Raw genomic sequence first — 11870 nt, 5'->3', positions numbered from 1 at the left:
ACTTGTATATATATTTATACTGACCGTGTACCTCGTATTTTTCATTCTATCTATGCTGGTATGTGCAGTCCAAAGGTTGAACACGAAATTTAACACTCTTCTGAAATTCGTGGTCCGCCAGGAAGTGTCTAACTGTGTTGTTGGCCTGACTGGATGTGCTTCACATAATGTTTTTTCAGGTTTGTTGAATTCTCGTCTCTCATCTTTTTGTTGTATTTACCTCCGTGATTTGTTCTTGACACCTGATGAAGATCGCTTGCGTTGTGATCGAAACGTCGTGATTGTTTTTTGTTTTAATATAATTTTATTGTATTTCTACATACGTGACTTTACCGAAAAAACCAATGAGTAATTTTATGCAATCACGAAAGCTTTAATACTTTATTATGCATGGTGTCGTCGTCTCCAAAGCTATTGATGCCAATACATGAACAAAAATATGGTATACTCCGTAAGGAATATGGCCAACATTCCCAAGCAGAACTATTATCAAAGCAAGCCTTGCAAATCAGTAAAGGGCTGCCCTGTGCGATTAAAAAGTATCGCCCATTTTATTTATGGACAAAAAAAATATCGCTTGTAGTGGGAGTATAATATTTATATCTCCATAACCTTCGCTTCGGCCCAGTCAAACATTGCTCCGGTCTCAAACGCCCCCATCCCCCCCCCCCCCCCCTTTTAATTTGCATTAAGTTTGCGCATAACGGTAACGCCGAATTTCATTAGGGCAAGCGGTTAGGGGATTTATTGCCGCTACCACATCCATAAAACGAATAAGCTCATCCAATTAACTGTTGTTGTGACAAGCTTGATTAGCTCGGTAATTGCTTGTGAGAGAGGTGCACTTGCCTAGCAGCCAGGAAGGCTCGTGTATGCTGGGCGATATTTTTTTTCCGTTTCTCTCTCCCCCCACGGGGAGATACTTTCATTCCTTCGTCCCTTATAAAGTATTTATTAGGCACTGAAAATGTGAAGTTTTGATTTGGATTTACTTGGTCCCACAAGCCTCATGGGATGGTTTCTCTCCATGTGCTGAATTGTGCTGTGCTCTGTGTGGGCAGACACGAGCATCATGGTGTGTGCGCGTCTGTGCGTGTGCGTGTATGTGCGCGGTGCGCGTTGCGTGTGCGTATGTGTGCGTGTGTCTGTGCGTGTGCGTGTGTGTGCGCGTGTCTGTGCGTGTGCGTGTATGTGCGCGTGTCTGTGCTCGTGTCTGTACGTGTGCGTGTATGTGCGTGTGTCTGCGTGTGTGCGTGTATGTGCGCGGTGTGTGTGCGTGTATGTGCGCGGTGTGTGTGCGTGTATGTGCGCGTGTCTGTGCGTGTGCATGTATGTGCGCGGTGCGTGTGCGTGTATGTGCGCGGTGCGTGCGCGTGTCTGTGCGTGTATGTGCGCGTGTCTGTGCGTGTGCGTGTATGTGCGCGGTGCGGTATGTGCGCGGTGCGTGTGCGTGTATGGGTATGTGCGCGTGTCTGTGTGTGCGCGTGTCTGTGCGTGTGCGTGTATATGTGCGTGTGCGTGTATGTGCGCGTGTCTGTGCGTGTATGTGCGCGGTGCGTGTGCGTGTATGTGCGCGTGTGTGTGTGCGTGTATGTGCGCGGTGTGTGTGCGTGTATGTGCGCGGTGCGTGTGTGTGTATGTGTGCGCGGCGCGTGTGTCGGGGAGAACCTTTTGTGATGGTGCGCGTGTTTTTTTCTTGTCTTCGTGGCGCTGTGTAATTGCGCCGCACGACAAACCCGGCGACATTTATTCGATTCCTAGCCACGGATAACATCAGCGGCTAGTGATATCAGAACCGATTCTGGGCTTCCCTTTCCCCCAAGGTTGACTGAGCCCAAAATTAAAACCTGCAGCAGTTTGTAAACATTAACGCTGGGGGGGACAAAGGTAGCCGAGCTAAGTGCTGGCCTCACCACCGTCTCATGCGCTATGCCATGCCAGCCTTAATAGTTTATCGCTGACAGCAAATGCCCCCGACAGTCTGTGTGGATGAATTGGGAATTATTGTTTTTCCCCCCAATGTTTCCTTCAATTGTGCTCTTGGCATCGTGTCATAAATGGATACTCAATTGAAATTTCTCAGAGCCAATGCGATCCTTTGTATTCGAGAATGGCCCACTGAAGCAGATATCACAGAGCTATGCTCGAGATCACTTCAAGTGATTATAGAAGGCAGCACTTTTCCGCCCATCCTGCTGAAGAGATTAATATTCCGTCTCGTGAAAGTAAAACTGATATTCCTTGTTCTCACGGCTGGATTTTAGCAAAATTAAATGCAGAACAAAATATAATCCAATAGTTTTTTTTGCTGCAATTGCTGACAGAGCTGATATCAAAAACCCATTACACTTGAGGACCTGATTTAGTTTCGGGCAGTTGAACCCCAGAATTGAACCCATGATCTGCAAGAGTATAAGGCAGTCATACTTGACTGTAAAATAACCACTGCACAGATAATGTGTAAGTATACACATTATAACAAGAATATGTTGCAGGCGAAACGTCGTAGTCTATCTGTTATTTTCTTTGAACCTATCTACTTGACATTACCGAAATACCCAAAGAATAAGAATGTTATATTCACCTGTAGTATTGCTTGTCTATTTGTTAAACACTATGATGCTGTGTAATGATAATAAAAATGTTTACAATGTACATCCCTTTGTAAATCCACTCGTGGATAAATGACGTTTTAGTCGTGGGGGTTTGTTTGACCATAATTATGTCACCATGCTGAAGGGTAGGCCCAGACCTGTTCAGATATCGCTCACCTCTGCTGTTGACTACGGTCAGGAATTTACTTGAGTTTTCAGGTTCAAAGGGCAGTGTTCTAACCACTGTGCCACCACTACCCCCACATAATAATAATGCGCTTTGCTTGTCCAGGAATACCTCACCAATTCTTAAGACTTTTTCAGCAAGGTTCTACATTGGGATTTGTTTTCCCAGTCGCATTAATGAGTGCTAGTTATCACAAATTACTACAGTGGCACAATGTGTACACAAGTCAGCGGGCAGACGCTCACAACTCAGCGCTGTGCATTGTAGTCACATTTAGAATGTTTGCCATCGTGTTATCAATTACAGAACATTAGCTGTGCAGAGGTGTAAACCCTCACTGTGGTGGAGTGTGGGTTTTTTTTACCAGTGATAGCAGAGGTTAAATAGTGATATTAGCGTAGGTGCACATGTGTGTACAAAGCGTTGGAGGGACCAGACTAATAAAACCAACGGAGGGGTTGGAGGTGTAACTGTAGGTACATCGGTACATCGTTACGGTAATTTATAATGTTTTAATTACATCTACATTAGCGTTACTGCCCCAGCCATTCTGTAAACGCCAAGGCTCTACAGCCCACGACGAACATAAAAGCTGCGTGTGATACCTGGACCAGTCCTGGGCTTCGATCCTTCATCAACCCTCCCCCCCCCCCTACCATTAACCATAATGGTGAATATGGTTATTACAACTCCAATGACTAACACTGCATGGGGAGGCCGTCATCCTGGACTTTTAAATCTATAATTAAAACTCATTCATTTAAAATTGTTGTTTGTGTTTAGTTTGTATTTCCCCCGCAACTCCGATTAGGAAGGTTGGCTACGTACGGCGCAAAGGAAATTCAACATACATACAAACATCCAGCGGTGGATTAACACAGGCCTGTAAATTGTTATTTTTTTAGGATATATAGACACGTTTATTGGCTTTCGGTTAGCAAGTGACGCAGAAATGGTCCCTTTTCGTCATTAAATACGATATTCTTGTCTGGTATTTCTAAGAGATGTATGTGTTGCTGACTTATTGAAAGACCTCCCTTTCTCCCCACCCCACCATTCAACCGAGCACCTTAACCGAGGAGTGGCACCGTGGTGGGCACATATCCCCGATAACGCCTTTTTTTTTTACAAAGAGGCACATTCCAATTTAATTGTCCCACAGCTGCATCCCGTGCACGGAACAGCTTCATGGCTGCAGGGCGTTTGGGATCGGAAGGCTCCGTGAGGTCAGGCAGGTGATGAAGCTTCCTGTGCCGCAAGTGTGGAGACGATGTTCCGAAGTGAAGACGTCACCCTCTCGTCCCAGAGCACTGAGGAGCACCACGGCTATTATGGGTTACGCCGCAAAGAAGAATCGCCGAATGTCAATGGCTTAATTTATGACATCAACAATGCAATTCTCATCGATTCGATCATTAGAAATTAAAATGAAAGAGCAAAGTAGGGCGCCCTAATGAGACACGCCGACGTAACGGCCCGGCGCAGCGCGCAACCACGTACAAAACAATTATGCCGCCAGCTGTCATTGTTAATTGATTTGATTGACAAATATGCTAATTTAAATGCTCATTAACTATGTTTTCTATTGATTAATGTTGAGGAGGGGGGGGGGGTGCACATTTAAAGTGTTGTAGCAATGCCTCACCCCAATGAATCCACTGATGACACGGATGTTTCAGTGCGTTCAAGCCACAGTCAGGGGCAGCAAGAAACCTGTGAGCTGTTCCCTGGTCCTCAAAGGAATTAAGTCGAACAAATCTCAAGCAGCACTTAATGTTTTGTGTTTCAACATGTTTCCCCCCCTCCCCCCCTCATTTAAATCGCACAGTGGTTCGGAGCATTATGTAACCGTATAATTATTTGGCTAACTAATTAGTGGCTTCAGTAGAAAATTCTAAACCTTAAAAACAATCTACATACGTAATATGCATGCAACGTCTGCCCGTGTTTTTTTTTATCTCGGAGATGGCAATCGAGTTGAGTTTCAGTCGAACAGGACCCGATTTTTTTTTACAGCCCCTTGCACAGACGGCGACTTTGCGAGGTTAACTGTCGATGAGATCATCATTAAATTCTGATGAAAAGTTACTTCCGCATTCCCGCGCAGCTTCCGCGGCATTAGAAGCGTTAGCGGCCGCCGGCTTCGTTCGTTGTTGCGGCCGGGGGTGGGGGGTTGAGGGTGATCCCCTGCGGGAACCCTTCGCTCCCACAACATCCGCACGGAGCCCTTCTTTCCATCCCCCCCCCTTACACCGCCGCCCTCTCCTCACCTCCTTTCCACGGCTCACGACCCCCCCCCACCGCCCACCAACGTGCGAGCCTGCCTTATTTGAGCCGCACGCGTGCGGACACGCGATAAGAAAATGCAGCTCAGTCCAGCAAGGCTCTTAACGAATTAATCATGCCTCGCCCGCCACTACCGCCACCGCCTCCACCGCAATCGCCTGCCCGAATTGTGTTCCCGCGACCGGCCACACTACCACTGGACTGGTCACACCTACTGTGAACATCCGTGAACTACTAGACATCTGTGAAAAAGAGCTTCATAGCTCATCGGATTCCTCCAGGATAAATAAAGATTGCGATTCACAGAGTTCTGTGCAGCAGTGGTCCTCTCCGATTCACGTTCGCTCGTACAAGTTAAGAATTTCATTCAGCAGCAGTGGGCGATAAACACAACTGTGGGGTCGCAAGCTCTTTGGCTCTTTGTATTTTCTTTACCTACGTGACTTTACCGAAAGAACCAAAGAGTATGGATCCTTGCAGTCACGAAAACTTCAAATCTAGAATGGATTGCAAGCTCTCTGTTTTACACCGTTTGAGTGAGACTGCCAGAGAGTGGGAAATTCAAATCGACATCACGATCACCCATGGTCAAATCCGCTGCTGGGTGAACACCTCGTCTAGCCGCCGCCATCTCTCACGATCCTGGGATGCAACGAGGAAAATGCAAATACGTGCAATACAAACACATCAACGAGGAGGTTTGCCTCGCCAATATGAAAGTGTTCTTTTATATCTCCTTTCGTCACTGGAAACATCTCACTTCTGGGACAAGGCCTCCCCCAATGCATTTTCCTCCTTCACAATCTCTTACTACCTCCATCCAATCCGCTCCTCCAAAGCTTCTAATCTCATACCACCATCTCATTTTCGGTCTACATCTCTTTCCTCTTACCTCCATCGTCCTCCATTCTGTTGTTAATTTTGTCCATCTGTCATCCGATGTCCTAACTGAATGGTCCTGCCCAACGAAATAACAGTCTATCCACATACTACCAGGCCTTGCGAACAATCTGCTCTTGGATTATTTTGAAACAAGGCAACTCTAGACCAGTTTTAATTTGACAGCTTCTCATCAGCAAGGTAGGGCCATTTAAACCAAATGCACACACAAAGTGCTTTGTCCCACAATACAATAAAATATCCCATGGTGCTTTTTGACCATGCCAATGAATTAGCCAGCTTGCAAAAGAAACTTAGAACATGCAAACACACACCCGCTGTATACTTTGTAGGGAATAGAAAGGCACAACAATGACTTATTTCTATGGTTGTGGTCAGAGTCCTTTAAGCCCACACTAAATGTATGCATAGTATTTGTGTGTGTGCATTGTTGTCCACATTGAGAAATAAGCTTCACAGTGGGCATTTTAAAAAGATATTGCAAATTGCGATAGTTGTGTATATTGTGGAGAGCGAATAGTCTGCATGGTGATGGAAGAAGAACATTTTAAAACCCAATTTGCCACAAGTGCCACCCTGTTACAGTCAGAAGCATGAGGAAAAAAACCTCAATACCTCTCAACAATTTTACAACAGTCGGAAATATTGCTTGAAATGAAAGAGAAAATTGGAAGGAAGATTTGTTTTCTGTATCTGAATGGGGGCCAAAAAATATATAAGGAGAAAGCATGAAAAGAATGATTGGCCATAGTAGATGGCAAATAAAAGAGGCAAAAATTGCATTCAAAAGGAAGTGGATATACAGATAAAAACTGAGGGGAGGGCTGTGGAGCGATTTTAAACATCAAATATAAGGTTTGCAGCTTTGGGCTCGATTTGGAATCTCTTTGTGAAGGCAGATGCACGAGAGAACTTGTGGCCAAAGTCACGTGTGATGATGCTCGAAAGCCACCTTTGAATTTCGAGACGATAATTTGAATCCGTTAAGTCCTAATAAGTATACAGTGTGGGTAATTGGGTCCCTTATAGGCCTTGGTTAATGTCTCATATTCAATGTTCTGTGCTTGTCACTTCCCATATTTTTTTATTCTGACGAATAATTAATAATAACTCGATGCTCAGTCAAATTAAACCCTAAATAAGAATGGCAATGCACATTCTTCATCATATTATTTGATTACCATTTTTTAAAAAATACACAAATGAAGTGCAGTAGCAAGGTTACATTGATGTATTTATCTTTAAATACAAAAATCGAGTTAACTTTGTGGAGTGTGGTTTGCAAATATTGCAGCAGTACAGAATGGCCAACGAGAAAGCAACGCAAAGCAAAATAACACCTTTCGTGATCAATGACCATGCTTCAGTGAACCCCACAGTTCCCGTGCGTCATCCTCAAGAGAAGAACAACACGCGGAAAAGTTCACTCTTGCAAAGAAAAACCTGCGACCAGATTCTAAAAACAGCCGCTTGCGTGTCGTGGCTAATAAACGCATTGCCTAGGCCCTGATGACCCTCTCATAACCCCGTCAGCAGACGTACGCACAAAACAAAGACAAAGATCCCCCGTAGAAGCTCAACAGACTATTGATGCAAGTGCTGTTAGCGAGCACCTATGACGGCCTACACGGCACACTAGGGGCGGGGGGGGGGGGGGTGGCGAGCACCACGCCCGACCACCTTTGTCTCCCCAGTGGCAATGTTTTTATACACTGCACCATGTGCTGTGTGAGGCTGAGTCGACCTAGGGGAGGCCCAATATCGGTTAAAATAATCGTCACTGGTGTTGGCCGTGAGCGGGAATCGAACTTGGGTCGCCGGGTTTCGTAACGCAGCGCGCTAACCGCACCTCCCACGCGCTACGTTAACTTGGCCGAAAACGTGCATGGGCAACGCGTACGCATGCACAGGCGTGCGTACGCGCGCGACAACAAGCGGCGCACACACACACACACGCCCGCACGCCCGCACGCCCGCCCACTCGCCAGGGCTGTTCACACCCAGCGTGGCATCAATCAGGCGCCCCTCATTACGCCAGGCGCAGCCTGCTCTCTGGAAGCACTTCTCCCCGTGGAGTCCCATCTGACAGAAGTTGCAATTACTGCAGCCCTAAAGGGAAAGGAAAAAGGAGAGAGAGAGAGAAATATATATAATCCCATTTACAAAGACATCCTGCCTCCTTATTTGCAACAAAAAATATAATTCAAATTGCATATATATTTTTTTTTTATTTCACTTACTGCATGTGTGGGTCCGAGCAAATTTGCATCAGGTCTGAGCTCTACCACCCGGCCCTCTACTATAATGTGTGGTGGCATCCTGTCGGCTGAAATGTCATAAAAAAGATCTTTGCAATGGTAATTTGCATATAGAGACCACTGCGTGCGAATTAGGGACCCGTTTTTATGGGGGGGGGGGGGGGGGGGAACGACTGCATGACAGTTGTGTTTTAAAGGCATACGTGAACCGTTTGGCAAATGACTTGAAGAGATAACGGAACATGCAAAGAAACAAAATGTTATAGCAAACACCTGTGTGTGGTCCAGCCATATGGGGGTAGGGGGGGGGCGAGCAAGTCATTTCTATTCTCACCATTCCCATCTGCCCTGCCGAAACAAACTCATTCTATTTTATACTAAACATACCTGGTTATAGCCAACACAATCTAGTTCACCGTAATAATTAAATAACCACATTAATTATTTAGTTCTTAGTCAAATCCACTGTTCGGTAATGACCTCCCCCTCAGGCTGAGTTTTACATGTGGGTGGGTAGGGGTTCGCTTGACTATTGGGGGGGTTCGTGAAAGTCGGATCCCAGAACTGGTTTAGATATCACTCTCCACTGATTATCGCCACGAGACTGGCATTGAGCTCTGGTCGCCGAGTTCATCGCACAGTGCACGGATCGCTGCATTCCCGCTCCACTGTTGCCATTGTCACCCCCCATTTACATCACCTGTATAAAATCCCTGCCCAATCTTTGTCTAGTTGGAAATGAGCCATTGCCCCAACCTCCAAGCCCTTCCATGAGGGGAACCAGTTCTGTTACCTGCCATACCCACGTGAACCTGCTTTGGGTTCCTAACAGATGCTATTAAGAACACGTGTTCACAACTGAATGTCTGTTTCAATCTATTTAAACTCATTGGAATGTGTAGGTGTTTTGCAAAACTCAAGATCATTGAGCTATGAATTATTTTTCAGAGGCAACCTGGCAACACATGATATCTTACCGAAGTGGCTTTTCATAGAAACAGCCAAATAATTATAATCTAAACGGATATTTCTAAATGTGGAGGTAAAAAACGGAGGACACGGAGAAAAATCCACGCCACTGCTATGGGCAGAGAGAACAGGCGAATTCCAAATATATACAAGAAGCTTCGTCTGGGTCGGGATCGAACCCATGACTTCCTGCATATCAGGCAAGGGAGACATCTCGCTACCACGGCACCCCTCGTCTCTTCACCATGATCAGCCATGGTCAATCCATTGCTGGATGACGGCCTCGCAACATCACCACCATGCTTCATGGTGGTCCTGTGATAGGCACCATCCATCTCAATCCTGTACATGAGCTGATCTCATCATTCCATCTCTGCAGTAGTCATTCTCTCGAGTGTGTCCTCCCCATTGGCTGCTGTTTCATCACCAGTCTTGTCCGTCGATCATCATTCGTTCCAGCGATGCGTCCTACCCACGTGCCCTTAGTTTTCTTAAGCGCTCAATATCAGGTCACTAATTTGTGGTTGTTTTCTAAGCCGCGTGTTAAACTTCTGCCTCTCAGTGTAATTACCAGCATTTGTTCTATCTTCTATGTTAGAGACCACGTTTGTGATCTTTATATCGTAGCATGCAATATGCACAGGTTGAAAACCTACTTCTTTTGGCACATTGGTATGCTGCTTTTCATTTTCAAATTCTATTTTACAAACGCAAGCTAACCTGCTCTCGCTCATCCTTTTTATTTAAATATTGTCATCATGTTACAACACTGAATTGCTGTACCTTGTTTTGTGTGTTTTATTTTGCTTTTGTAATATGTTGTGACTCAGATCACTCTTATAAATGAGACGGCAGGATATCCTGGTCTCTGGATTTCTCACCTGGTTCAACAAAATTAATTTGAACTTGAACACTTCCAATAATTGCTCCAAATAAACATGGCCTGTTGTGCCTTCCAGTAGCGTTCCTCCAATAATGATTTTCTGTCGTTTGCAAATTTTAGGAGCTAGTTTCGAATGACTTGTTTAGTCAAATCGTTTTAAAAAGCGTATACAGCCGCTGGTGTCTGAGAGGAGGTCAACTGAGGAATTGTTACATCGCAGAACAATGGCGATGACTTGGGGAGGCCTAGATCCAGCAGTGGATTAATCATGGATGACGACGACGACGATGATGATGAAAGCAGCTGGCTATACTTCTGTAGAGTTCGTGCGGGGGAACACGGTCAGGATTGAGTGTGGGGGTCACGCGGTGGGACAAGGGACCACGGACCAGAGAAATAATTAAATAATTGGCCTGGGCAAGGAAAGTGCAAAACAAGAGATATGTCGATTGGGGAGGGAGGGGAAAAAAACCCAAACAAAGATCCATATTGCTGGGAAAGAGGAGAGAAAGAGAGAGGGTTATAATTTAGGTGTGAAACTGATGATTCCGGGGAAGAAAAGGCTGGCCATCAAAAACAATGTTGGTGCCCTACACGTGTTGGTGTTGGTGTTGATCGGATAACATTACAAGAAGAATAGGTGTGCGTGATCTTGTAGATATCTAACGGGCCGGTACTCGTTTCATTTTACAAAAAGGCTTCAGATAAAACCGCGTGAAAGACGGAAACATGGAAGGACTGGAATCTATGGAGAAGTCATTGACCGTGGTGTGAGATTAAAATAGAGTGGTCGTTACCCTGGAAAAGTCCTCATGTCCTCTAAGCTGAAGTTTTGACGGGCACAGTCCAATTTTTCTCCTGGCATGAAGAATCGTCTGCTGCCAATTGATGCAAAAAAAAAAACTGGGAAAATGCCACACGCTATCGTTAACCATTTTGCAAACGTACGTTTGCAAGTGTGTACATTTTTTGCAAAGTGAAGGCACAACTGTATTTGTCATCAACCATTTATCGAGTTATACTTGAAGCTACGTATTTGAAAGATTGTAATTGCCTCGTGGTTCATACAGTTCCAATTGCCAATAGAGGTTTCATTTACCAGCGAACACACGCAACAACGAGCATTCATCGACTTCTGCAGTGGAAAGTTGGCCAAATTATGTTTTCGTTCCTACTTTGTGCAGGCATGCACAACACAATAGCTGCTTGTGTGTTAATCAGGCTTGGAGAGAAAAAAAACATCTATTTATTTGTGTTAATTGTGTTAATTGCTGTGTTTTAAAAAAAATAATGCATTGTTTTTCGTATTCATTTTAGTGTTTATTGCGTGTGCTATTTTTTCGTGTACATATTTTTTTTAATTGTGTTATTTGCTGTTTTTGTGTCAATCAGGTATGGAGAGAAAAATGCTATTTGACATTCATTGTGCAGATGTCGTCTGCCGATGGGCCCATGTCTCTTATATACAGCCCTCTTGAATTCGGTATAGTTTATCTTGCATCTGCCTCTCTTATTTTTGACGCCTGTTTTACACTGCGCCATCACTATATTACACAAACGCCGGGAAATAAGTGACAAAAACAGGTGCCAGTTTGCATTTCATTTTGTCTTGCTCGGCGAGGAGTGATCTCTGAATGTCTCATCACCAATCAACGTGCTGTCTGCTTCCGCATTATAATCATCCCATTAAGTACAGCATTACAATAATATCCTAACGACTATTGTGCTTGTGTTGTGCCACCATTATCACTTGTATTACCGCCATGCTGATATTATACGCCACTGTAGGTATT

The 11870-nt window shown here is 44.9% G+C and overlaps 1 long non-coding RNA gene across 1 annotated transcript in view; it reads right to left on the bottom strand.

Annotated features, from left to right (window-relative positions):
* Positions 1-689: 689 nt before the first annotated feature.
* Positions 690-11870, bottom strand: part of LOC142924578 (uncharacterized) — a 40644-nt gene continuing 29463 nt past the window's right edge. Inside the window, exons 3-4 of the long non-coding RNA XR_012941691.1 lie at positions 4427-8076; positions 690-4091 (exon numbers count right to left, since the gene is read on the bottom strand). This is a non-coding gene — a long non-coding RNA (uncharacterized LOC142924578). The remainder of the gene's footprint in view (positions 4092-4426; positions 8077-11870) is intronic.

This window comes from Petromyzon marinus, chromosome 1, assembly GCF_048934315.1.
Source record: "Petromyzon marinus isolate PM22_M1 ecotype Great Lakes invasive population chromosome 1, UKy_Petmar_22M1.pri1.0, whole genome shotgun sequence".
NCBI classification, from domain to species: domain Eukaryota; kingdom Metazoa; phylum Chordata; class Hyperoartia; order Petromyzontiformes; family Petromyzontidae; genus Petromyzon; species Petromyzon marinus.
Note: the sequence above shows the minus strand (reverse complement) of the source record. Positions and strands in the feature narration are given on the sequence as shown.